At 45.4% G+C, this 27,592-nt stretch overlaps 1 protein-coding gene and 1 pseudogene across 2 annotated transcripts in view; both read right to left on the bottom strand.

The window, feature by feature from the left end:
• Positions 1 to 27,592, bottom strand: part of LOC309808874 (forkhead-associated domain-containing protein 1-like) — a gene marked incomplete at both ends in the record, with an annotated part of 199,082 nt that overhangs the window by 37,803 nt on the left and 133,687 nt on the right. The window lies entirely within an intron of this gene.
• Positions 1 to 27,592, bottom strand: part of LOC309808052 (forkhead-associated domain-containing protein 1-like) — a 96,686-nt pseudogene that overhangs the window by 34,230 nt on the left and 34,864 nt on the right. The window contains exons 3-6 of the transcript in view: positions 27,024 to 27,294; positions 17,866 to 17,975; positions 14,531 to 14,767; positions 2,273 to 2,396 (exon numbers count right to left, since the gene is read on the bottom strand). The product of the transcript in view is annotated as a forkhead-associated domain-containing protein 1-like (transcript). The remainder of the gene's footprint in view (positions 1 to 2,272; positions 2,397 to 14,530; positions 14,768 to 17,865; positions 17,976 to 27,023; positions 27,295 to 27,592) is intronic.

The raw sequence follows: 27,592 nt of genomic DNA on the forward strand, positions 1-27,592 counted from the left end.
TATGAAATAAAGCACAAAATGCTCCAGAATTTCATTTTAAAAATGAGCTTTGCCTCCAGGACACAGTTCAGTTACTTGGAAATCCCTCTGGGGCTTGCCACACTTTGAGTGGGTCCAGCCCATCTCAAGCGTTATCCCAACCCAGGCCTGTCCGACTCCCTGATCGGAGAAGGTGGGATCTGAGACAGGCTTGATGCTTGGATGAGGTTTCACTGGCCGACATACGGGAGGAAGGTGAGGACCAGCGAGTTCATCCTTCCATTCCTGGTGCCCAGAACAGCACCTAGCCTGGGGGAGGTGCTCAGAAAATATCTGAGGACATCCCAAGTGAGGGAGGAGCATAAGCAGAGACCTGGGGGCAGCAGGGGGTGGGTGTGGGTGTGATTAAGTTGAAGAGTGAGGCAGAAGAAAAGCACAGATTCATACAGAGATGGGGAGTCACGTGCGACTCAATGCTATGCCTGGCTTCTACAGCTGTGGGCATGTTTCCTGCTACGCACTGGCTGCTTTCAGAGTGATGTGCCCCTGCGAGGCTCACTGCCTCCTCCATGTCACCTGCTTCTCTCTCTCCCCTCGTCTGTGAGTGGCCCCAACCTCTTCAGGTCTGTAGACATGTCAGTTTCTGCTTAAAAACCTCCACTGGATTCCCAACACCCTTGGAATAAAAACCCAGACCCCCCCGACCCTGCCCAGCCCCACAATCCCTTGTTCACTCCACGCAGGCTCGCTTGCCCTTGGCTTGTCCTTGCCCACCTGAAACAGGTCCTCTCTAAAAGAAGGACATAGCGGTGGAGGATACAGCATAAACTGGTTAGAATCGGCTAGGTCCAAGGGGGCGTAAGATTCGACTTCCAGGGGAACTGGAGCCCCATTACAGGCTCATTGTAACACATGAGCGAAATGACACACCCATCAGCACCAGGACTGTTCCGAGGCTGACCATAAAGGTCAAAAAGTGGGTGGTGGGGCTTCCCTGGTGGCGCGGTGGTTGAGAGTCCGCCTGCCGATGCAGGGGACACGGGTTCGTGCCCCGGTCCGGGAATATCCCGCATGCCGCGTAGCGGCTGGGCCCGTGAGCCATGGCTGCTGAGCCTGCATGTCCGGAGCCTGTGCTCCGCAATGGGAGAGGCCACAACTGTGAGAGGCCTGCGTACAGGAAAAAAAAAAAAAAAAGTGGGTGTTGGCCCTATTCCTGGAAATCCCCGCCCCTTCCCCAAAATATTAGAGTTATCCCAATCCTCCCACTCATTAGCCTATAAAATTACCCAGCCCATAAAAACTAACCGCCCCATATTTGGGGGTCTCTAGCCTTCTGAAATGGCCCACACTCTGTCTGTGGAGTGTGTTTCTCTCTAAAGAAATCCACTTCTTACTTTATCTCTCACTGAATTCTTTCTGCATGAGACATAAAGAACCTGAGCTTTATTAAGTCCCGAGACCAGATGCGTGATCTCGATTAAAAGATAGTGGGTTCTGAGTGGGTTCGAGTCCCAGCCCACGGGTTCAAGTCCCACCTGAGTTCCATGGTTGCACACCCACTAAGCTGGTCCCCCTTGGCCTCCCCCCTTGAAGCGCTGGCCACCACGACACACAGTTTATTTTCTCCACAGCAGCACTGCTCTCTGAAGTGGGCTTGTTTATTCATCCCTTTACTTTTATTGTCTGTCAACCCCTCCCAAATCTGTGAGTACAGGAATCTGACTGTCTTTTTTGGCTCTCCCTCCCCGGAGCCTGGAACGGGGCCTGACACCTAGTAGGAGCTCAAGAAACATGTGGAAGCAATGAAGGAATCCAGGGAATCAAAGCTCAGCCACAGCTGTGCGTTGGCTGCCCCTCTCCCAACCCAAGCCCTTTATCAGGGAACCACCTCTGATCAAATTAGAAAATGGTTTCCCTTGGGCCCAGGTGCACTCGGCTGAAATGGGTGAGACCATGGGTGCCTTAAAGGAGTGACCCCAGTTTGTCCACGCTCTAGTTTGCACTCACGCTGCTTTGTGGAACCACCCAAGCCACAAGGCGACCTGTGTTCTCCCTGGTGGGGCCAGTGCTCAGGAGACCTTGTAGCCAAGAGATACCATTCTCTCAAATATTTACCAGGCCCTGCCCTCGGAACTGGGTGGCAAGAAACCTCCACTGAGGGAGAACTCTAATGCACTGACACGGGTGATCCCTGAGGCTGCACCCAGGTCACGGGCACAGGTGCGCTGGTTGACTGGTGATGTCTGCAGGGGGAGGGCAGAAGCTCTGGGGCCTGAATGCAGAAGGGCCTCACCTGACGTGATGGCGGTCTCCCTCCTTAAGTTCTCGGCCTCGTGCTTCAGGGAGGTGATTTCTAAGTTTCTCTCAGACAGGGTCTGGCACAGCACCTGGTTGTAGCCTTGCTGTAGGGCACTGATCTGTGGAAGGAGGCAACACACAGTCAGAGGGGGCCAGCCAGGCCTGCAGGACACGCCGGTACTTCTCCAACGTTGGGCAAAGAGTCGGGTTGATCTTGGATCGAGGTGTTGGGGAAACCAAGGTTTTCCGTTGTCACTAGTGGAAGGGGCAGGAGGGGGCCTGTTCCTTCAGTGACCACCATGTCATCGGTCCTCGAGACACGGACCTTATCTTTGTGGCCACCCAGGGGCTCGGGTGCTGCTGTCTTCCTATGACCTGTGGGTTTTCAGCCATAAATAGACCAGCTGTTGGTTCCAGATCATCCAGCACTGACTGGATGCACAGCAAAGTTCAAGAGCCGGGAGCAGGTTATGAAATGAATTCCCTCTAATGAGAATAGAGGGTAGTTTATACCTCACAGAACACTCCAGAGTTTACAGAGCCCGTTCACACATGCTACACTGATACTCGTCACAGCGTTGCTGAAGGCTGACGTTCCCATTAATGTGCCCATTTTGCAAGGGAGCCAGGTTGAGACTCAGAGAGGCGAGGCCCCCTGCTTGGGATCACGCGGCTGGTCAGACATGGAGTCTGATTCAAACCCAGTCTTTAGTTGCCTGGTTCCTCCTTCCCAGGTGGCTCTAGGAATGAGCGTGAGAAGTTGGAGGCTGTAAAGCAAGGCATGGACTCGGGAGCCGGACTGTGGCCTTCAAGTCCTGTCTCTGCCAGTTAACGGGCTTTGGGAACACAAGGAGGACACCATGTACTGTTTCCTTTTGTTCAGTCTGTATGCGGGGTGATGGTAGTCCCAGCCTGATAGGATTGTGAGAAGTATTTTAATAAGTTAACATGTGTACAAGTGCTCAGATCATGCCTGGCACACGGCACAGGGGGATGAGCTGTGACGGTCCTCTCCTCTACCTACCATGGGGTGTTTTTTTTGTTTTCTTTTTTTTTTTTTTTTTTTTTTTGCGGCACGCGGGCCTCTCACTGTTGTGGCCTCTCCCTTTGTGGAGCACAGGCTCCGGACGCGCAGGCTCAGCGGCCATGGCTCACGGGCCCAGCCGCTCCATGGCATGTGGGATCTTCCCGGACCGGGGCACGAACCCATGTCCCCTGCATCGGCAGGCGGACTCTCAACCACTGCGCCACCAGGTAAGCCCTCACGGGGTGTTTTAGCTTCAGCTTCCCTCGTGCGTCTCTGGGGAAGATAGTTGGTAATCTTTATGTGTGCATTTGTAAGCCTTGCCAGGCTCACTTAAACGCCAGTGTGGTTGTTATTAAGAGGAAATACAAGGGCTTCCTTGGTGGTGCAGTGGTTGAGAGTCTGCCTGCCGATGCAGGGGACACGTGTTCATGTCCCGGTCTGGGAAGATCCCACATGCCGCGGAGCGGCTGGGCCCGTAGCCATGGCCCCTGAGCCTGCGCGTCCGGAGCCTGTGCTCTGCACTGGGAGAGACCACAACAGTGAGAGGCATGCGTACCACAAAAAGAAAAAAAAAAAAAAAAAAGAGGAAATACAGGAATCGTGGGTGGGAGCACCACAGGCCGGCTCTATCTATGGCTGCTGTGAGCACCCTCTAAATCCATGGATCAGAGCCCCCTCAAGGGCCGGTCCCTCTCCAGGGGTCTAGGTCTACACGTGGGGTGCGGAAGGCTCTCCATCAAATGCAACGTTGGTAAGGGCCCGAAAGTAGCTGCCAGGCCTCGGCCTCCACAGAGCAGGTACCCGAGAGGCCGGGAAAGAGAGCTGGGCCCAGAACCCCCTCCCTCTCGGTCTGATGTGGCCAGACTGCTTGTTCTGAGTGGCCAGGACTTTCCCACCTCAAGGTGCACTGTGGGCCTTTGCCCTGTGATTTTTCAGATGTCAGGCCTCAGTACTCCCACAGGGACCCGTTTACTGGGGCATAAATGCCACGCAATCCGTAGACAGGACAAGAGCTAGCTTGTTTTGCTTTTCTTTTTTTTTTTTTTGCTGTACGCGGGCCTCTCACTGTTGTGGCCTCTCCCGTTGTGGGGCACAGGCTCCGGACGCACAGGCTCAGCGGCCATGGCCCATGGGCCCAGCCGCTCTGCGGCATGTGGGATCTTCCCGAACCGGGGCACGAACCTGCATCCCCTGCATCGGCAAGCGGACTCTCAACCACTGCACCACAAGGGAAGCCCCACTAGCTTATTCTGATAGATCAAAATGGAAGTGACAAGGAGAAGGGTGCAATTTCTTTTCTTTTTTTAAAAATAAATTTATTTATTTTTGGTTGCGTTGGGTCTTTGTTGCGGTGCACAGGCTTATTGCAGAGCCTTCTCTTGTTGCAGAGCATGGGCTCTAAGCACACGGGCTTCAGTAGTTGTGGCACGAGGGACTCAGTAGTTGTGGCGCACGGGCTTAGATGCTCCGCGGCATGTGGGATCTTCCCGGACCAGGGCTCGAGCCCGTGTCCCCTGCACTGGCAGGCGGATTCCTAACCACTGTCCCACCAGGGAAGTCCTGGGTGCAATTTCTTTGTTCTCCTAAGGTAAGGTTGCCAGATTTAGGGGAGGAAAAAAGGATGTTCACTTAAAATAGGATTTCAGATAATGAATAATATTTTAGTGCAAATGTGTCCCATGCAATATTTGGGACACACACTAAAACGAAATTCTAAAATTCAAATTTAACTGGGTGTCCTTACTTTATCTAGCAACCCCACCCGAAGAGAGTTCCTAAACTTCAGTCATTCATATACCACTTTCACTATTTTTCCCATGTCTCTTGGCTAGCCCCACTATAATTTCTTAGCATTTTTCGTAGAAGCAGCTCCCTTTTTAAACTTAAAAACGTGCATTAAATTAAAAATAACTGTTATAAGAGTAAATAGAGATTCAGTATCTTAAATAAAAATAATCCCTCCAAAAGAAGAAATACAGGAATTTCCCTGTTTACCATCAGACCAGGTTGCGGGCATCACACTAAAAAAAAAAAAAAAAAAAGATTGGGGGGAGGTGCTGGGCATGCCCAGGTAATGGAGTTCGGGCGTGCTGATATGGCCACCAGATGGCGCTCACAGCCTTTGGTCTTGGTTTGTGTCCTTGGAAATCTTGTCATTATTACTCTGCTAGAATTAACAGATACGTCAAGGTCTCACAAGTTTTCTGACTCGTTTCATGCACCATCATGGTTCAGAGTCTAGGACATTTGGGGCAGTTACACTTACTTTTTCCCTGGGGCACCTGAGACATTATTGGGGGGGGTCTATGCTAGAAGTTGCGGGGACACAGGTCACTCTGACCCCCACTCTCCCCAAGGCTATACTTTTGCATGTTTGTGCTTTGGAAACTTTGAGTGAAAAAATTCTTTCACATCTTACTTTTCTCTGTTGGGGGGAACTACAACTTTTCCATAAAAGGTCCTTGGAACACTGAAAGTGTTTGTAAGCTCTTCTCAGCTTAATGCTTTTATTTGCATGATACCAGAGATAGAACACACAGAGACAAACTTCCAGAAGGGAAAACATATGTTCCCCTCTAAGACTCCAGTGGTTTTGACAGATTGAAAATATTTCAATCTGAGTGTCAGAGTTTTAGGATTTCGGATTGCTGGAAAACTCCAAAGAGTCTTCAAACCTCTTTGATACTTTTACTATCAAAGTAAATATCCATATTGTTTGTAATGGCATAAATTCCAAGATGTTTAATGTCTGTTAAGCTGTGTAATAAAATGGGCACTGAATCATAAGAAAGTTAAGAGTGCTAGGAGGAGTGATTGTTTCAGGATGATAATTTGGCTTCTAATTAGCACAGGCGTATAAGAGCACATGGAGGTAAGAATTTTCTAGTGATATTGTAGCGGATCGAAGATCTCTGAGAGCAAATCATTATGCACACACCTTCGGGGACCAGGGAAAACACATAAAGTAATCAGAACCATAAATCAACCTGCCATGTGGCTTACACTTCTGGTGGAATGCTCTGCAGGCAGTAGAATACTTAAGAAACTAAAATGTCAGTGGATGAAACTCGATTTGAGTTCAAACCAATGGAGCCTCTGGTTCATATATGCCTTGCTATAAAATATTCTTCTTCAGTTATAAGTGAAGCTCCAGGGGTAGGGGCGGCAAGAGCATGATGCATCAGTGTAATTATTTCTAGATAATTTCTTTGTAAAAAACATTTTTTCCCCCAGATATCGGCAGCCACTTTAAATAAAACTCAAATTGGGACCGGCTGATATTCAAAGATATGTGGAAATTATATAATATTCTATGTCAAATATATTTCAATTATTTAAAAAAAGGTATGTGGGGAATTCCCTGGCAGTCCAGTGGTTAGGACTCTGTGCTTCCACTGCTGGAGGCCTGGGTTTGATCCCTGGTCAGGGAACTAAGATCCTGCAAGCCGCGTGGTATGGCCAAAAAAAAAAAAAAAAGGTATGTGGGAATAATTCAGCCTCGTACATGTACCTGAAAAAGACATGTCATTTTCTCAGGAAAGCTCTGAAATGGGAGAATAACTGAAAGGAATATTTCAGCAAAATTGGGTTCAGTTCAAGAAAAAGATGCTCATTAATGTGTCAGCTACATGTCAAGGTAGCTGTTTGCACTAATAATTCCTACAGGACCTGTTACTTTCATTGTTTTTTGAAAACCAGGTTTGAAGGAGAGTCATTAGTTCATTTAAATATTAGAGCATGTATTTGTTGACTTGTTTATTCTGTCTCCCTCACTAGAGCATAACAGGGGGAAGGATCATGTCTGTCCTGTTCTCTGCTGAATTCTCAGAGCCTGGAAGAGGGCATGGCACAGGATAGGCCCCCCAAAATATTTCTTTGGATTAATGGACGGATGGATGGATGGATGAATAAAGAACAAACAAACAGCCACAGTCCTAACAGAGTTCTAGAAGGTTACTGCGCCCAACCTTTGCCTTCATGGAGCTTACAGTTTCCTGCTAGAATCTGCTAGGTTCAGCATACACAATCTGTGTCCTTTCTAGAGCACCATTTCTAGGACTGAAACTGTGTACCTAGAATCGGTTACAGAAGGGAAAGACAGTAAACAGAGCACAAGAGAACAAAGGCCCCCAAGCACTGACTACGGTTTTTTTTTTTCTCTCTCTCTCTTTTTTAAATGTTTATTTATTTATTTATACTTTTCTTATTAGTCACCCATTTTATACACATCAGTGTATACATGTAAATCCCAATCTCTGAATTCATCATACCACCATCCCCACCCCCTGCCGTTTTCCCCCCTTGGTGTCCATACGTTTGTTCTCTACATGTGTGTCTCCATTTCTGCTCTGCAAACTGGTTCATCTTTACCATTTTTCTAGGTTCCAAATATATGTGTTAATATATGATATTTGTTCTTCTCTTTCTGACTTACTTCACTCTGTATGGCAGTCTCTAGATGCATCCACGTCTCTACAAATAACCCAATTTTGTTCCTTTTTATGGCTGAGTAATATTCCATTGTACATATGGACCATTTCCTCTTTAACCATTCGTCTGTTGATGGGCATTTAGGTTGCTTCCATGATCTGGCTATTGTAAATAGTACTGCAATGAACATTGGGGTGCATGTGGCTTTTTGAATTATGGTTTTCACTGGGTATATGCCCAGTAGTGGGATTGCTGGGTCCTATGGTAATTCTATTTTTAGTTTTTTAAGGAACCTCCATACTGTTCTCCATAGTGGCTGTATCAATTTACATTCCCACCAACAGTGCAAGACGGTCCCCTTTTCTCCACACCGTCTCCAGCATTTGTTGTTTGTAGATTTTCTGATGATGCCCATTCTAACTGGTGTGAGGTGATACCTCATTGTAGTTTTGATTTGCATTTCTCTAATAATTAATGATGTTGAGCAGCTTTTCATGTGCTTCTTGGCCAGCGGTATATCTTCTTTGGAGAAATGTCTATTTAGGTTTTCTGCCCATTTTTGGATTGGGTTGTTTGTTTTTTTAATATTGAGCTGCATGAGCTGTTTATATATTTTGGAAATTAATCATTTGTCAGTTGCTTCCTTTGCAAATATTTTCTCCCATTCTGAGGGTTGTCTTTTCATCTTGTTTATGGTTTCCTTTGCTGTGCAAAAGCTTTGAAGTTTCATTAGGTCCCATTTGTTTATTTTGGTATTTATTTCCATTACTCTAGGAAGTGGATCAAAAAATATCTTGCTGTGATTTATGTCGAAGAGTGTTCTTCCTATGTTTTCCTCTAAGAATTTTATAGTGTCTGGTCTTACATTTAGGTCTCTAATCCATTTTGAGTTTATTTTTGTGTATGGCATTAGGGAGTGTTCTAATTTCATTCTTTTACATGTAGCTGTCCAGTTTTCCCATCACCACTTATTGAAGAGACTGTCTTTTCTCCACTGTATATCCTTGCCTTCTTTGTCATAGATTAGTTGACCATAGGTGCGTGGGTTTATCTCTGGGCTTTCTATCCAGTTCCATTGACCTATATTTCTGTTTTTGTGCCAGTACCATATTGTCTTGATTACTGTGGCTTTGTAGTATAGGCTGAATTTAGGGAGTCTGATTCCTCCATCTCCGTTTTTTCCCCTCAAGACTGATTTGGCTATTCGGGGTCTTTTGTGTCTCTACACAAATTTTAAGCTTTTTTGTTCCAGTTCTGTAAAAAATGCCATTGGTAATTTGATAGGGATTGCATTGAATCTGTAGATTGCTTTGGGTAGTATAGCCATTTTCACAATATTGATTCTTCCAATCCAAGAACGTGGTATATCTCTCCATCTGTTGCTATCATCTTTAATTTCTTTCATCAGTGTCTTACAGTTTTCTGCATACAGGTCTTTGTCTCCCTAGGTAGGTTTATTCCTAGCTATTGTATTTTTTGGTTGCAGTGGTACATGGGAGTGTTTCCTTAATTTCTCTTTCAGATTTTTCATCATTAGTGTATAGGAATGCAAGAGATTTCTGTGCATTCATTTTGTGTCCTGCAACTTGACCAAGTTCACTGATTAGCTCTAGTAGTTTTCTGGTGCCATCTTTAGGATTCTCTCTGTAGAGTATCCTGTCATCTGCAAACAGTGACAGTTTTACTTCTTCTTTTTCAATTTGGATTCCTTTTATTGCTTTTTCTTCACTGATTGCTGTGGCTAGGACTTCCAAAACTATGTTGAAGAATAGTAGTGAGAGTGGACATCCTTGTCTTGTTCCTGATCTTAGAGGAAATGCTTTCAGTTTTTCACCATTGAGAATGATGTTTGCTGTGGCTTTGTCATATATGGCCTTTAGAATGTTGAAGTAGGCCCTCTATGCCCACTTTCTGGAGAGTTTTTATCATAAATCAGTGTTGAATTTTGTCAAAAGTGTTTTCTGCATCCATTGAGATGATCATATGGTTTTTCTTTTTCAATTTGTTAATATGGTGTATCACATTGATTGATTTGCATATATTGAAGAATCCTTGCCTTTCTGGGGTAAATCCCACTTGATCATGGTGTATGATCCTTTTCATGTGTTGTTGGATTCTGTTTGCTAGTATTTTGTTGAAGATTTTTGCATCTATATTCATCAGTGATATTGGTCTGTAATTTTCATTTTTTGTAGTATCTTTGTCTGGTTTTGGTATCAGGGTGATGGTGGCCTCAGAGAATGAGTTTGGGAGTGTTCCTTCCTCTGCAATTTTTTGGAAGAGTTTGAGAAGGATGGGTGTTAGCTCGTCTCTAAATGTTTGATAGAATTCACCTGTGAAGCCTTCTGGTCCTGGACTTCTGTTTGTTGGAAGATTTTTAATCACAGTTTCAATTCCATTACTTGTGATTGGTCTGTTCATATTTTCTATTTCTTCCTGGTTCAGTCTTGAAAGGTTATAACTTTCTAAGAATTTGTTCATGTCTTCTAGGTTGTCCATTTTATTGGCATAGAGTTGCTTGTAGTTGTCTCTTAGGATGCTTTGTATTTCTGTGGTGTCTGTTGTAACTTCTTTTTCCTTTCTAATTTTATTGATTTGAGTCCTCTCCCTCTTTTTCTTGATGAGTCTGGCTAATGGTTTATCAATTTTGTTTAACTTCTCAAAGAACCAGCTTTTAGTTTTATTGATCTTTGCTATTGTTTTCTTTGTTTCTATTTCATTTATTTCTGCTCTGATCTTTATGATTTCTTTCCTTCTGCTAACTTTGGGTTTTGTTTGTTCTTCTTTCTCTAGTTCCTTTAGGTGTAACGTTAGATTGTTTATTTGAGATTTTTCTTGTTTCTTGAGGTGGGCTTCTATAGCTATAAACTTCCCTCTAAAACTATGGGATGCTTTTGCTGCATCCCATAGGTTTTGGATCGTCATGTTTTCATTGTCATTTGTCTCAAGGTATTTTTTGATTTCCTCTTTGATTTCTTCAGTGATCTCTTGGTTATTTAGTAACGTACTGTTTAGCCTCCGTATGTTTGTGTTTTTTACAGGTTTTTCCCTGTAATTCATTTCTAATCTCATAGCGTTGTGGTCAGAAAAGATGCTTGATATGATTTTAATTTTCTTAAATTTCCTGAGGCTTGATTTTTGACCCAAGACGTGATCTATCCTGGAAAATGTTCCATGCGCACTTGAGAAGAAAGTGCAATCTGCTGTTTTTGGACGGAATGTCCTACAAATATCAATTAAATCTATCTGGTCTATTGTGTTATTTAAAGCTTGTGTTTCCTTATTAATTTTCTCTTTGGATGATCTGTCCATTGGTGTAAGTGAGGTGTTCAAGTCCCCCACTATTATTGTGTTACTGTTGATTTCCTCTTTTAGAGCTGTTAGCAGTTGCCTTATGTATTGAGGTGCTCCTATGCTGGGTGCATATATATTTATAATTGTTATATCTTCTTCTTGGATTGATCCCTTGATCATTACGTAGTGTCCTTCCTTGTCTCTTGTAACATTCTTTATTTTAAAGTCTAATTTATCTGATATGAGTATTGCTACTCCAGCTTTCCTTTGATTTCCATTTGCATGGAATATCTTTTTCCATCCCCTCACTTTCAGTCTGTATGTGTCCCTAGGTCTGAAGTGGGTCTCCTGTAGACAGCATATAGATGGTTCTTGTTTTTGTATCCTTTCAGCAACCCTGTGTCTTTTGGTTGGAGCATTTAATCCATTCGCGTTTAAGGTAACTATCGATATGTATGTTCCTATGACCATTTTCTTAATTGTTTTGGGTTTGTTTTTGTAGGTCCTTTTCTTCTCTTGTGTTTCCCACTTACAGAAGTTCCTTTAACATTTGTTGTAGAGCTGGTTTGGTGGTGCTCAATTCTCTTATCTTTTGCTTGTCTGTAAAGCTTTTGATTTCTCCATCGAATCTGAATGAGATCCTTGCTGGGTAGAGTAATCTTGGTTGTAGGTTCTTCCCTTTCATCACTTTAAGTATATCATGCCACTCCCTTCTGGCTTGTAGACTTTCTGCTGAGAAATCAGCTGGTAACCTTCTGGGAGTTCCCTTGTATGTTATTTGTCATTTTTCCCTTGCTGCTGTCAATAATTTTTCTTTAATTTTTGCCAAGTTGATTACTATGTGTCTCGGTGTGTTTCTCCTTGGGTTTCTCCTGTATGGGACTCTCTGTGCTTCCTGGACTTGGGTGGCTATTTCCTTTCCGATGTTAGGGAAGTTTTTGACTATAATCTCTTCAATATCTTCTCGGGTCCTGTCTCTCTCTCTTCTCCTTCTGGGACCCGTATAATGTGAACGTTGTTGTGTTTAATGTTGTCCCAGAGGTCTCTTAAGCTGTCTTCATTTCTTTTCATTCTTTTATCTTTATTCTGTTCCGCAGCAGTGAATTCCACCATTCTGTATTCCAGGTCACTTATCCGTTCTTTTGCCCCAGTTATTCTATTGATTCCTTCTAGTGTATTTTTTTTTCAGTTATTGTATTCTTCATCTCTGTTTGTTTGTTCTTGAATTCTTCTAGATCTTTGTTAAACGTTTCTTGCATCTTCTGGATCTTTGCCTCCATTCTTTTTCTGAGGTCCAGGATCATCTTCACTATCATTATTCTGAATTCTTTTTCTGGAAGATTGCCTCTCTCCATTTCATTTAGTTGTTTTTCTGGGGTTTTATCTTGTTCCTTCATCTGTTACATAGCCCTCTGCCTTTTCATCTTCGCTGTCTTTCTGTGGATATGGTTTTTGTTCCACAGGCTGCAGGATTGTAGTTCTTCTTGCTGCTGCTGTCTGCCCTCTGGTGGATGAGGCTATCTAAGAGGCTTGTGGAAGTTTCCTGATAGGAGGGACTGGTGCTGGGTAGAGCTGGCTCTTGCAATGGTGGGCAGAGCTCAGTAAAACTTTAATCTGCTTGTCTGCTGATGGGTGGGTTGGTTTCCCTCCCTGTTAGTTGTTTGGCCTGAGGTGACCCAACACTGGAGCCTACCCGGGCTCTTTGGTGGGGTTAATGGCATACTCTGGGAGGGCTCATGCCAAGGAATACTTCCCAGAACTTCTGCTGCCAGTGTCCTTGTCCCTTGGTGAGCCACAGCTGCCCCCCACCTCTGCAGGCGACCCTCCAACACTAGCAGGTAGGTCTGGTTCAGTCTCCTATGGGGGTCACTGCTCCTTCCCCTGGGTCCCAATGCACACACTACTTTGTGTGTGCCCTCCAAGAGTGGAATCTCTCTTTCCCCCAGTCCTGCCAAAGTCCTGCAATCAAATCCCACTAGCCTTCAAAGTCTGATTCTCTAGGAATTCCTCCTCCCATTGCCAGACCCCCAGGTTGGGAAGCCCGATGTTGAGCTCAGAACCTTCACTCCAGTGGGTGGACTTCTGTGGTATAAGTGTTCTCCAGTTTGTGAGTCACCCACCCAGCAGTTATGGGATTTGATTTTATGGGGATTGCGCCCCTCCTACTGTCTCTTTGCGCCTTCTCCTTTGTCTTTGCATGTGGGGTATCTTTTTGGTGAGCTCCAGTGTCTTCCTGTCGATGATTGTTCAGCAGTTAGTTGTGATTCCAGTGTTCTCGAAAGAGGGAGTGAGAACATGTCCTTCTACTCCGCCATGTTGAACCAAATCTGACTACGGTTTTAAGCAGAATTATGCACTGAGGCCAAAATTCATCAATGACCAATTGCTTTTTTATCAACTTTGTTGAGATATAATTTATGAACAAGATCAGTGGCCAATTTTAAAGTAGTTCTTTAAAACTTAAATTTTTTTTTTTTTTTTTTTTTTTTTTTGGATTTAGTTTCAGGAGGAAGGAAGTTGACTGGTAAATCCAAACATTCTGGGTGGAGAATTTTTGGTGAAATTCCCTATAAATGAACCAGCAGCTGCCTTCAGGGTTTGATAAAGGCCTCAGTGTTTGGAACACTGTGGGGTTCCTTCTCCCCATCTCCAGCTCTTTCTGGCTGGGTCCGGGTGGGTGTGAGAAGTGGTCACTGAAGCGACAGGAGTTGGGTGGAAATGCAAAGTGGGTGTGAAAGCATGAGGTGTACAAGGTGGCAGAGGTGAGCCCAAATCACACTGCCTCTCACTTGCTGTGCAAGCTGTAACAAGCTCCTGGGCATCTCTGAGCGTTCCTCAGTCTCCTCATCTGTAGAATGGCATCTGCCAGAAGACTGAGGTTTAAATAGCTAATGAGGGGACTTCCCTCATGGTGCAGTGGTTAAGAATCTGCCTGCCAATGCAGGGGACACGAGTTCGAGCCCTGGTCCAGGAAGATCCCACATGCTGTGGAGAAACTATGCCCGTGGGCCACAACTACTGAGCCTGCACTCTAGAGTCCGTGAGCCACAGCTACGGAAGCCCTCATGCTGCAACTACTGAAGCCCACGTGCCTAGAGCCCATGCTCTGCAGCAAGAGAAGCCACTGAAATGAGAAGCCCACGCACCGCAGTGAAGAGTAGCCCCTACTCACTGCAACTAGAGAAAGCCCGTGCACAGCAACGAAGACCCAATGCAGCCATAAATAAATACATTAAATAAGTAAATAAATAAATAAATAAGCTAATGCACCCAAAGCACCTGCACCGGGGCCTGAACATGGTAGGCACTTAATCAAATCTAATATTGTTCTTACAAGGCTAGAAACTTGCCAACCCTCCACTCCCTGGATCTGCACTCTTCACCATGCTGTGCTAACTGCCCATTTCTAACTACCCGGGTGGCTCCCCCCAGGCTCTACCTGAGAGCTGTCACCCTGTGTTGTGACCCCAAGGCCCCGACCCACTTGTCTCTGAGCCCTACCTGGTTTTTCAAGCTCTGGATCTCTCTCTGTTGGGCATCGTCCTCTTCATGCAGAACCTGAAACTTGGGCGGGATCACCCTCTCCTTCTGCCTGGAGGCAGCTGTTTCCAACAGCTTCTGGCTCAGGTTGGCCACTTGGTTCTGCAGGCTTGCTATCACGGTGTCTTTGTATTTAGATTCAAGTTCAAAATCGGAGAGACGGCTGACTTCTTTTCCCAGCAGCAGAATTATTTCATCCTGGGTGGAGGACAGATGGGAAATTTACTAGGTGTGGGTCTGGATGTAAGGCTGAGCCCATTTAAAGAAAGACAGGAAAAATATGGTATCATTCTTTGGGAAGGTGAGGGCAGGCAGGGAGGGAAAAAGCAGACTTTCAAGGCTATCTCTGTCACTTGGAAAATCTCATAGAGACAAGAATTGGGTTAAAATGATGTACTTGTATATAGACTCCTGTAATGGATGTCTGTACCTCACAGGTACGGAAACTTTCCTTTCCCCGAGAATTAGACTTTCATATTAAGAACAACCATCCCACTTGGGAACATTTGTTGCTAGAAAGTTTACTTAGAATGATTTCATTTATAATATACAGCCTAGCACACTGGGGACCTAGGAAAGGTACTTAGGAAAACAACATTCTGTTTGACCACTTTCTGCCTATAATGAGGGTTATTTGTTTTAACTTAAAACATTCTGAACTATTTGTTTTCCCTTTCCTCTCTTCTAATATTTCCTGCCTCTTTTGGCTATTCATGTATGAATTTTTTCCAGGTAACTCAATCTGGAAAGTAAATGAGACAGGAATAGTGATTTATTTGCATGGGCTCATGTAAACTTTCGGCTGGAAAAACAAAATTGCTGGTAGACTTTACCCACAGGTATAATTCACCCTGTCCTCCATCTCTCCAGTGAAAAAGCTCTGCAGCCAAAGAATTGGTTAGGTTTTCCAAAAAAGGAAAAAAAAATTCCCCCAAACTTCTCACCAGATGTTATCAATAAAATGTCAGAAAAACTGAAGAAGAAGAAGAAGAAGAAAAAATTCCCCAGAGGCCTTTTCCAAAGCAGTCACAGGAGGAGGTAAACGGGCAATTTCTGGGCCAGCTCATTCCCAGGAGAGCCGTCCAGTCAGCCTCACGACCTGCTAGCTCCGTGACCGGGGGAAGGACAGGGTCTCGCTCATGAGAAAGCCTGTCTGACATTGCCAGCTGCTGCCAGGGGCCTTCCTTTGGGTCCTTGTGAAAGTTGGTGGCAAAACTTCAAGAGAGAGCATCAGACATATTCCCTATTCCTGGGCAGTTTCCCCTGTTTCACCCTGTTATGATCAGCCAGGTGCTTATTCATTTTTCATGCAACAAACATTCATAGGGCAGCAACTAAGTGCCAGGCCCCGTGACAGTGCTGGAATATAAGAAGTTTGCAGAGGGCAGTGGACAGCTGTGGGTTCTGCTTTCCTGCTGAGGGTCCCTTTGCCCTTCTGGAGGGAGCGTTCCTCCTTCCATGGGGTCTGGGTAGGATTGTCAGTCATGTGCCCTGCTCCTTCCTGTCCCACCTCCCCATGTGCATGTGGCCCAAGCTGGTCAATCAGAGATTTCACACATCGATTACAGAGGGAGAGGATCTTGCCTTCTTTTGGATCATAAACTTTAAATATGTAGGCTTGTTTGCCTGAGTTTGTCTTTTCTGACGCACAAAGCCAGCCTTATGTAGAAAGCCAGACTCTGAGGGAAACAGAGGGGAGAGGTTGGTAGTGGGGAGGTGTTCTGATGACATTATTCAAGCTCCTGGATCTAGCCATACCTGAAGCTAGTGGCCCTTTAAATTTTCCAATAAGTTGAGCTAATCGATGCTCCCCCTCAAGCTAATTTGTTTATTGTCACTTGAAGGAGTCCTGGCAAGTTAGGGTATAAACGACTTATAAAGAGAAAGAATTCTTTCTATTATAAATAGAAAAAATGATAAATGGCTTATAAACATTTTCTATAAATAGAAAAAATTATAGTGGTTGCACTATATTTCCGAGTTAAAATTGAGGCAGGTTGAAAAATGGCAACAAATACTTTGCAGTTTTGCCATCCAGTCTATTTCCCCACCCTCTAGTCTGGGCTGGCCCCGTGACTTGCTTTAACCAACGGAATGGAGTGGAAGTGATGCTGCATGATCTCCAGGCAAGTTCTTACAGGCTGTGCAGCTTCTGCTCTGGCCCCCTGGGAACCCTGAGACCACCGTGCTGTGATGAAAAACCACATGCACAAAGGGGCGCACCAGTCCAGGCATCCTGGCTGAGGCCCTAGATGTGGGAAGGAGGCCAATGGAGACGGACCACCAAACTGGCCAAGCCAGCGGCTGACTGAGGCCGCATGAGTGAGGCCAGGGGACGCGAGCAAAGGAACCTTCCAGGTCAACCCATAGATTCTGGGGAATAATGAGTTGCTGTTTGAAGCCGCTAAGTTTTGGGATGCTTGTTACACAGTGATAAATACAGAATCTGAGTGTGGCTTCTCGCCTTTCTGCAACATTTTTCAGAGTCTGGTCCCAGGATGCCTGGGTTGGAACCCCCTGCCTCCTGAAGGTTTGGATTTCCGTGTCTGACAAGAACCCCAGGTAGGTCTGCTCCTCACAAACTCTGAGAATTGCTGCAGGAGCAGGCCCTGGCCCTGAAGGAAAGCGAGATATTATAGACTGCTTCTTTTAGAGTAACTTTCGAGTCGTGTCTAAGTGGGGAGAAATTGACCTGGGCCCTTCCCAGGATGGCTTGAATCCACCTGTTCTGCTCGCATCCCTGCTTTAAACCTCTCTGGTTCTTTAACGAGTCTCTTGGCCCAGGCCTCCCTGACTTCAGGGCTCAATTCCTCCTGCTAGGAACGTGTTTTTGCGTCACTGTCCCATCACTGAAGGTTGACCAAGTGATTACTGTGTGGGAGTTAGAAGTACCCGCTGAGAAGCTAACCAGACCTCGCTTTGAATCCTAACACTGCTCCTTGCATTGGGCAGCCGTGAACACATCACTGAACCTCTCTGAGCTTCAGTTTCCTCATCTGCAAAGTGAGGCTGATAAAATCTATTTTGAAGATGGTGAAGATTAACGAGCTAATAAATGTCAAGTGCACAGGACATGGCCCAGCACACAGTAGGTGCTCAGTACCTTGTAGTTGTAGATGTTATTTGGGATAAAATGAGCAGTGGCCAAACCTGGCTGAATGTCTTGGGAGGAAGAGGTGGTTTCTTGGAAGTAGGAAAAAGGGACAGTCCTTGAGACACAGAGAACAAGAGGCAGTGGCAATCTCTCCATGGTCCCTCTTGCTGCTGTAGCTCTGTGCTTCCCCGAGACCCCTCACCTTATCGTACTGGGCCAGGTCCTGGTCCACAAAAATTTCTCTGTAGGGCTCTGCCCCAGGAATTTCCTCGGCCACTGATTGTTCCGACAGTTCCGCCGCGTTGGTCCACACTAACACACAAGATCAACAGAGAATGCAGAGGAGACTGTGAGTTTCCCCAAAGTCTTAAAAAATATTTTCAGATTAACCTTCACATTCATGAGACTTATGCACTGAAAGCATTACAGGAGGACAGGAAAGGGTAAGAGCTGCCTCATTTCTCTTCCCCAGCATTAACTGCACTGATGCACTGTGGTGCGTCTCTTTCCAGACTTTTTTCTATGCCGCATAAGAGCTGAGGACCTTGGGCAAGTCATTTGCTCTTTCTAAGCCTTAGTTTCCACATACATAATTTAGGATCACTGATAGTCTCTGCTATAAAGGGCTATCTGGAGATTAAATAGAATAATGATATAGAGCAGGGGTTGGCAAACTATGGCCCTGCGGCCAAATCTGGCCTTCTGCCTATTTTTTTTTTTTTTTTTTTTTTTTTTTGTGGTACGCGGACCTCTCACTGTTGTGGTGTCTCCTGTTGTGGAGCACAGGCTCCGCGGCCGTGGCTCACGGGCCCAGCCGCTCCACGGCATGTGGGATCTTCCCGGACCGGGGCACGAACCTATGTCCCCTGCATCGGCAGGCAGACTCTCAACCACTGCGCCACCAGGGAAGCCCCCTGCCTATTTTTGTAAATAAAGTTTTATTGCAACACAGCCACAGTGATTGATTTACATATTATTTATGGCTGCTTCCCAGCTACAAAGGCAGAGCTGACTAGTTGCAGCACAGACCATGTGACCCACAAATCCTAAAGTATTTACTATCTGGCTCTTTACAGGAAAAGTTTGCTGACCCCTCAAGTAGAGCATTTAGCACTAAACATTAGCTATATATTTTTTATTGCAGTCATATCTTCTCAAAAAACAAAAATGCATTTACATGTCAGAGATTCTTATCCAGCTTACTTTTCAGCTAACAATATGAAAAACATCTTCCCATGTCAGTATTTGAGGCTGTACTGGGTTCTTTTCAAGGGTAGCATTGTGGTCCATTGTCCAAGTGTGCCAAACGTGTTTAACTAGGATCCACTTGATAGACATTTAAGCTTTCCTAATTTTTTTCTTATTTACCCCAATATTACAAGGCCTGTTTATATGACTTTCGGGGAGTATGGCATTGTGTTTGGGGGCCCCACTCTGTATCACATCAGACATCTCGCAATTCACTCACATCAACACTGAATGGTGTAGAAACCATTTTCTTGGTGTAGAAACGTTTGTAAAGATTTCTATAATTCTACTTGTGAAACCACTTGGGCCCAAGCAGCGTATTTTAAATTTCCAAGTGACTATGGTTTCTGGACAGTCACTGCACATTCTTATCTTCCTGTGAAGTGAGAAGCTGAACAAATTGTTTTCAGTGGTGATGAAACTTTAATGAGTATTAACATTAATGATGAATGAAGCACACACTGTCATGTTTGTGGACATTCATCATTTATTCATTTTGCTTCTGTATTTTTTATTTATGCATTTTAGAGTCAAAGATTCCTGCCCCGCAGCCAGGTCTCAAACCTCTTTGTGGACCCCAGAACCTCTAGTGGACATAGCTGATGGCCTGTGGTGCCCGGAGAATGCACAGCCTTGCGTGTTGAATGAGCAGCCCTGGCCACAGTGTTTCCTGGGGCACGAGGAACAGAAGGGCCTGGAACTTCAGCAGCTGCCCATTTTCTCTCCCTCCACCTCCCCAACTAGGTCCATGATTAGAAAACTTTTATTTGAAGCTCACTGCCCCCATCTGACTCTCTTGGATCCTGAGCAGCTAAGTCCTAACTGACTATAGCAGCAGTGCCTGATAGAGAAATAAAGGGAGCTACAGAATGCAATTTTCAATTTTCTAGTAGTCGCATTAAAAAGGTAAAAAGGAGAGATGAATTTTTTAATGGTCAATTTGATTTAACCCAATACATTAAAAAAACATCATTTCAACACGTAATCGACAAAAAATATGGAGATATTTTATATTCTTTTTCTTCGAGGCATGAAGCCTTTGAAATCTGGGGTTTATTTTACACTGATTGTGTATCTCAATTTGGAAACTGAATTTTCAGGAGGAAGACTTGATCTGTTTTCAGATTCCTCAAGAAATCGGCTCCCACTGGAGGAAGGTACTGCCTGGCCTGTGTCCCCAGGGAGGGCCACGGGGTCTGACCCTAAATGGGCCCCTGTCCAGTCTCAGCTTAGAGTTCTGGCATCTGATGCCATCTCTAGGGGTGACTCCGGCTGCCTCTGCAACCCTGTCGTGGCTGTCTTGAGGGACCCTTCCCCGCAAGATGATGGCCGGAGGGGGGACTTCATAAAACTTACAGAACAGGCTGATCGATGGGGTCCCTTTATTAGGGAAGGTGTGTTTACCGAAAGTCTTTGTGGGGCTAGAATTTGCTCTGAGACTCGCTTTCCTTACACCCAGGCAGGGAGGTGCTGGAGCAGTTACCCCTCACCTGCCCCAAACTTCTTTACCGGCTGCTGTTATTTATCAGAAAGAACCTAAGGGCCATGTATGACCAAACCGGCTTAACTCTAGCTGCCGGATCCTTCGGAGGTCCCAGTGGGGAGAAGCCCCAGGGAGGGTCGGGAGGGCTGGGGCGGTGGGAAGGCGGATATGGGGACGCAGGCACTTTAAGAATTTTCGGGCATGAGCTGTTGGCCAAAGGGCAGGGAAGTTACTTTAATATTTTAACAACCCCCAGCTGTCCTGGTGCGCTCCAATAATCACCAGTCTGCAGCAGGGGCAGTATGTGTGCACCTTAACTGTGTCTTTCAGACATTGTAAGTTGTAGATAAAAGTTAAATAACAATCATGGTTAGGTAATAACTTAATTTTTAAATTTTAATATTTAAAATTTAAATATTAAAATTATTAAAATATTAAAATTTAAATATTAAAATATTAAATATTTTAATATTTACTGAATGTTCGCTATGCACCTGGCGCTGCGCTCAGCACTTACACGCAGGATACGATTTCGTCTTCATAACAACCCAGTGAGATAGGCATTATTATTCCCATCTCCATTTTATACGTGAGAGGTATGAGGCACAGAGACGTCAAGTCATCTGCTCAAGGACACACAGCTGGTAAGTGGTAGAGTCAAGGGATGAACCTAAGTTTGTTGGATTCAGAGCCTATGCTTTTAACGACTATGTAGTCAATGTATTGAAGTGGGAAGATGTTTATGACATATTATTGAATTTTAAAAATCAGGTAGGGAATTCCTTGGCAGTCCAGTGATTAGGATTCTGTGCTTCCACTGCAGGGGGCACAGGTTCCATCCCTGGCTGGGGAACAAAGATCCTGCAAGCTGAGTGGCACAGCCAAAAAAGGAAAAAAAAAGAAGGTTACCTATGTTAGGTTCATATGATCCCATTATTGTGAAAAAAAAATATATATATATGAATCAAGATGCTATTTTAATAAGTCACTCCACATATTTTCTTTTCTCAGTAATCTTCCCCACCTCCCATGAGCTCTTGCCATTAAGATTTGGCCTTGGAGCTGACGTTTTATTGCCTTGTGGTAAAGGAAGGATGAGTATTAACTAGAACAGGGTGAGTTTTCCCCCAGGCAAAATGATGTTTTGACTTTTGACAACGTCTGGAGACATTTTTGAGAACCACAGTTAGGGGTGGTGGTGGTGGTGTTGCTACTGGTATCTCTGGTGGGTAGGAGTCAGGGATGCTGCTAAACACCCTACAGTGGACAGGACAGATCCTACAACAAGGAGTTATGCGACCCACCTGTCACTGTGCCAAGATTGAGAAACCCTGACCTGATCTGCAGTAAATAAATCCTTGGCTTTGGGTTTTCAAATAGAATTTTTCAAGTCTAAAGCAAGGTGACAGTCTAACAGTAAACCAATTTAATTGGAAGGGCCCAGCTTTGCTAAGAGAGGAAAGAGCTTTCTCAGAACCCTTAAAAAGAGGTGTTTTCTGTCAAGAGACAGCATGGAGGACTGGAGCACAGAGTTTTCTCTGAAGCGTGGAGTAGAGAGGCCCAGACAGAAAGGAACTCCCCATGACACGGGAAGATGAAAGTCCCTTTCTGAGGATGGGGAGAGAGTCAGGGGAATGAGGGCAAACGTTTGGAAACATGAGACCTGGCTGAGAGGCTGAGGAGATAGAGCCCAGGTAGATGTGAGGGACTCTAAGCCATACGACTCTTCCTTCATTTCTCCAGGGGGAATCCAAGTCCTTTAGAGAAGCCCCAAGTTCAACATGGCACTGGAGAAACCGGTGATTACAGTGGAAAAATTTAAATGGCGGAGTGAAAAAAAGAAAAGAAACAGCCCATGTGCCATGTGTCCAAAGGACGCATTAAAAAAAACCCCCCAAAACCCTGTATATATGTTCATAAGACAGAACATGATGCATACAACAAAATGAATGAATCTCAGAAACACTATGCTGAGTGAAAAAAGCCTTCCACAAAGGAACATGTACTACATGGTTCTGTGTACTTGAGATTCTAGAACAGGAATATCTAATCCATGGCGGGAAAAGAATTCAGAAGAGTGGGTGCCTCTGGGGCCTGGGGCTGGGAATTGACTGGGGAGGGACATGAGGGAACTTTCTGGGGTGATGGTAATGTTCTATATCTTGATAGGAATTCGGGTTACATAGGTGTGCACGACTGGCAAAACTCAGTGAACACATTCAAGATCTACACCTTTCAGGGTGTGGTAGGCAGTCTCCAAGATGGCCCCACTGCTTCTTGTCTCTTGGTATTCAGACCCCTGCATCATCCTCTGCAATACTGGATGGACTTTATGTTAGTTAGCTTGGGCTGCCATAACAAAACACCACAGGAGGTCTTAACAAAAGAAATTCATTTTCTCACAGTTCTGGAGGCTGGCAGTCCAAGATCAAGGTGTGGGCAGGGTTAGGCCTCTCTCCTTGGCTTGCAGACGGCCACCTTCCTGCTGTGTCCTCACATGCCCTTTTCTCTGTGCACGTGCATCCCTGGCGTCTCTCTCTCTCTTCTTACAAGGACACCAGCCCTTGGATTAGGGCCCACCCAATCATCTCATTTGAACTTACTCATCTATTTCAATACACTATCTCCAAATATGGTCACATTCTGCGATATTGGGATTGAGGCCTCAGCATATGAATTTTGGGGGAATGCAATTCAGTCCGTAACAAAGCTTCTCTATGGAACCAAGGATATTGCAGAAATGACACAGTTTGATTCCTGAGGTTAGATCATAAAAGGCATTGCAGCTTCTTCCTCACTCTCTAGGACCACTTGTCTGGAGGAGCTGGCAGCTTGAGGATACTCAAGCAACGTATGGAGAGGTGCACTTAGTGAAGAACTGAGGCCTCTTACCAAAAGCCATGTGAGTGAACCATTCTAGAGGTGGGTCCTCCAGCCCCAGACAAGCCTCCGGAGGACCACAGCCCCAGCCAACACCATTACTGCAACTTCATGAAAAATCCTGAGCAAGAATCCCCCAGCTAAGCCATTCCCAACTTCCTGACGCAGAGAAACTATGAGATAATAAATGTTTACTGTTGTTTTAGGCCATTACATCCTGCAGTAATTTGTTATGCAACAATAAGTAGCAAATACAGGTTTGGGCACCAGGAGTGGTGGAAACTTTAACAAAAACCCTACAATGTGGAGTGGTTTGGGATGGAACAGTGGCCAGAAGCTGGAGGACTTTGGCCAAGGGTCTTTGAGAAAGCGTGAATAGTCTTAGTAGAAGCCCGATGGCCTTTGAGGAGGCAGTGAGGGAAGGGTTCCAGGAAAGTGAGGAAAATGTTACTGGGGTTAAGGGATCCTTGTCAGGTGGTGGCAGAAGGGTTCCTAACACGTTGCCTGTGGTCATGAGGAAGGTAGAAAATGTTTGTGATGAGGCTGAATGGTCTAGCTAGAGAGAGTCCCAGACAGAGTCTTGGAAGGTGCTGCCTGGTTACTTCTTGCTACTTATAGTGAAATGTGAGGGGGAGAGACAGTTAAAGGAAGGGCTGTTAAACCAGGGCAATGTTCTGGGCTTGAAAATTCCCTGCCTCTCCAGGTGGCAAATGAAATGTAAGAAACAGGTTCTGGGCAAAGATCAAATCAAGGGCACTCTCAAGAAAACACAGTCTAGAGAAGAAGCTGAGGGTGTGGTTGTAAAATCCTTTGTTAAGAATACAGATCCAGGGCAGTGTCCAGAAGAACCCTTCGGTCAAAGAACTGGGCTTCTAAGAAGCTTCTGTCCTTTGTCAGTCTTTGAAGAAGTCCATGGTGGAAGGGCTTGGGTCCAAAAAAGTCTGTGGGCGTGGTTTTTGCCTAATAGGATGAACCCCAATAAGAAGCACTGCCAACTCAGACTGACAGAGACCCACAAAAGTCAAAGAAGCGTCTGGACAACCAAGCTTCTACAGGCAGGAAGCAGGCTATAAAACTATGCAGCCACATCCATGGGACACCTTTCATAGGAAAGGGAGGACGACTCCGAAGGCGGAACTCAGGGACCAGCGGGCAGACCCAAGAGCCCTGGAAAGTCATTTCTGGACAAGAGTTGGACTGAAGCCCAATCAAGGAACTGCCGATATTTTCCCAGCTGGACTTCAGAACTGCTTTGGGCCAGTGACTCCTGTGTGTTTCCTGTTTTTCTTCTTTTGGAACAAGAGGAGTGTATGTAGCAGTTATGCTATGTCTGTCCCACCAATATATGCTGGGTGTATGAGGGACAGACCCTTTGTTCAGAGGTCTTCAGATTTCTGGAAGTAGTACTTGATGAGCTGAATGTAAGGTACTACACCCATGAGCCCCATCTGTACCTGGACTTGATTTAGATGAGATTCTGGAATTTGAGCCGATGCTGTTACTGGGGTGAGATTTTGGGGGGCCTCGGGAGAGAGGAGGAGGAGTGTGAATCATTGAGGACCCGAGGGCAGGCTGTGGTAGCCGGCCTCCAAGATGACTGCTGATAATCCCCACCTCCTGGTCTTCAGGCCCATGTGTAGTCTTCTCCCACACTGGAGGGTGACGCCCTGTGTAACCAGCAGGATATTGCAGCAATGACAGAGCATGACTTCTGAGGCTTAGTCACAAGAGATGTTGCCACTTCCATCTTGTCCTCCAGGATCACTTGCTCAGGAGGAGCAGCTGCCGTGTCATGGGAATGCTCGAGCCACTCTCTGGGGAGGCCCATGTGGTGAGGAGCCGGGGCCTCCTGCTGACAGCCATGTGAGCACGCCATCTTGGAAGTGGATCCTGCGGCCCAGGTCAAGCCTTCAGATGACTGCAGCCTTACGAGGGACCCTGAGCCACAGCCGTCCTGCTAAGCTGCTGCCAAATTCCTGACCCACAGAAACCGTATAGATGATAACACATGTTTGATTTTTGCTTTAGGCTGCTACGTTTGGGGAGAATTTGTTATGCAATCATGATAACTAATACACATTGTGTGTTCATTTTACATGAAGGAGACAAAAATGTTGAATTCTAGTTAATGGTATATGTGCTAAAGCATTTAGGGGGAGGACTACAGATGTGTGCTATTTATTTTGAAATGCATCCAAAAAATAAGATGGATTAATGCAGGACAAGAAGGATGGGTAGACAGAAATGTAATAAAGAGTACAGCAAAGTGTTAGCGGTAGAATTAGGAGGAGAGCTGTCTCTGTAAAATTCTTTTTGCTTTGCTGTATGTTTGAAAGTTTTCACATTAAAATGCTGGGGGGAAATGGCTGAGTAATTTCTTAACTTGGGTCGTAGGTACATGAGCATTCCTTAGATGATGATGATGATTATGTAAACTGCAGAGATACCTTTCATTTGCCCCTTAGTCTGTATATTTCAGAATAATAACTATTATTTGAATGGCTGAGGGAAGTGACTAGGTGAGTGGTCCTGAGTGAGACCAGGGAAGGGTGTGGAGGCATCGAGAGACCTGGGGACTCAGAGGGGTCTGGGGCTGGGATGCAGAAAACAGAGAATGGGACCTTCACACCAGTGGCCACAGAAGAAACCTGCAAATCATGCCAGGGACTAAGTCGAGCCAGCTACTCTGCCAGTAAGGCTGGCAAGGCCGAGAGGATGGTGACAGACAGGAAGTCTCCTCCCCAAATGCCATGAGGCCTTCTCGGGGGGAGGGGGGAGAAGGAAACCCTGATGGCTGTGTGTTCCCAAAGTGACCAGGCTGTGAGTGACAGTCACTGAGATAACCAGCCTTAAATTTGACTGAAAAGCGTTAGATTAGATTAGATTGAATACATAACCTCCGGAGAAGTAATTTTCTCCATAAGCCTCAGTCTCCTCTTACCTGTAAAATGGTAATAAGATATTTAAAAACCTCTTAAGGCAAGAGGGATTTCAGTTACCAATATGTCTGTACATCTGAGTCGAAGTATATAAATTTAGATTCTGATACACATTCATATATATTCATATATATGTACAAACACACACACACACACACACACACTCACCACAGAGGTACTGATGTGTGCAGATGGGCAGACCACAGTCTTGGAGGAGTTTGTACCAAAAAGTCAACAGGGAGAATTCTGGTGATAAGGGTGACAGCTTATCTTTTACTGTTTTCTAACTTTCTGCTTATCCCAATTTTTTCACATTTGATTATGTTCTACTTCAGAACCAGAGAACATAAGCAAAGGCCAGAGAAAGACAAATATCATACCATATTGCTTATATGTGGAATCTAAAAAAAGGTACAAATGAACTTATCTACAAAACAGAGATAGAGTTACAGATGTAGAAAATAAACTTATCGTTACCGGGAATAAGAGGGGGGAGGGATAAATTGGAAGAGAGGGATTGACATACACAATACTATAAATAAAGGAGATAACTAAGGACGACCTACTGGATAGCACAGGGAACTCTCCTCAATACTCTGTAATGGTCTATATGGGAAAAGAATCTAAAAAAGAGTGGATACATGTATATGTTGAACAGATTCAGTGTGCTGCATACCTGAAACTAACACAACACTGTAAATCAACTGCACCTCAATAAAAATTTTTAAAAAAAGGGGAAAGCAGAAACTGAGACCCATCCTCCTAGCAAAAGCCCCTCCCCTAAGCCACCAAGGAAGCGCCCATGAGTACCTTGCCTGATGATGGGAACGCTGTGGGCGGCTCTGTCCACCTCGAAGGAGAACATCTTCTTGCTGGCACTCATGGGCTGCCTGTGGGAGGCTGGTGGGACCATGGGGGGCTCGGGGGACCCCTGCGACCAGCTCCTCTGCACTGGCGCTGGCCAGATGCCCGGGTAGAAGGGGGTCTGTGTTGGTGAGGGTGACTGGTTCAGTTGCTGGGTGGCCCAAGGTGGCTGTGGCCTTGGCCAAGGTGCTGGGCCCCTCACCCATGGGAAGGAGACCTGCAGGGGCAGACAAGAGGGTCAGGGGAGGTTACGAGCAGCTGGGGTGGTCTTCACCTTTCTGTCCCGGCGACATAATTGCTGCCCTAGATTTCGGCGTATAAGTCACTTCTCCCAGGAAGCCCTCCCAGACTCCCCAAATTTGGGATGTTGGTCCCCACCATAGGTCACCTTGCACACTATCGCACCACCATTTATTGGGTGCAGCCTTCGTGCCAGGCACCCAGTCAAGAGATTCACATGCATTACCTCATTTAATACCCCTGATGCTCTGTGACGAGCCCGAGGCTGAGCAAGA

Source organism: Mesoplodon mirus (assembly GCF_964341445.2).
Source record: "Mesoplodon mirus genome assembly, chromosome: 7".
Lineage (NCBI taxonomy): Eukaryota > Metazoa > Chordata > Mammalia > Artiodactyla > Ziphiidae > Mesoplodon > Mesoplodon mirus.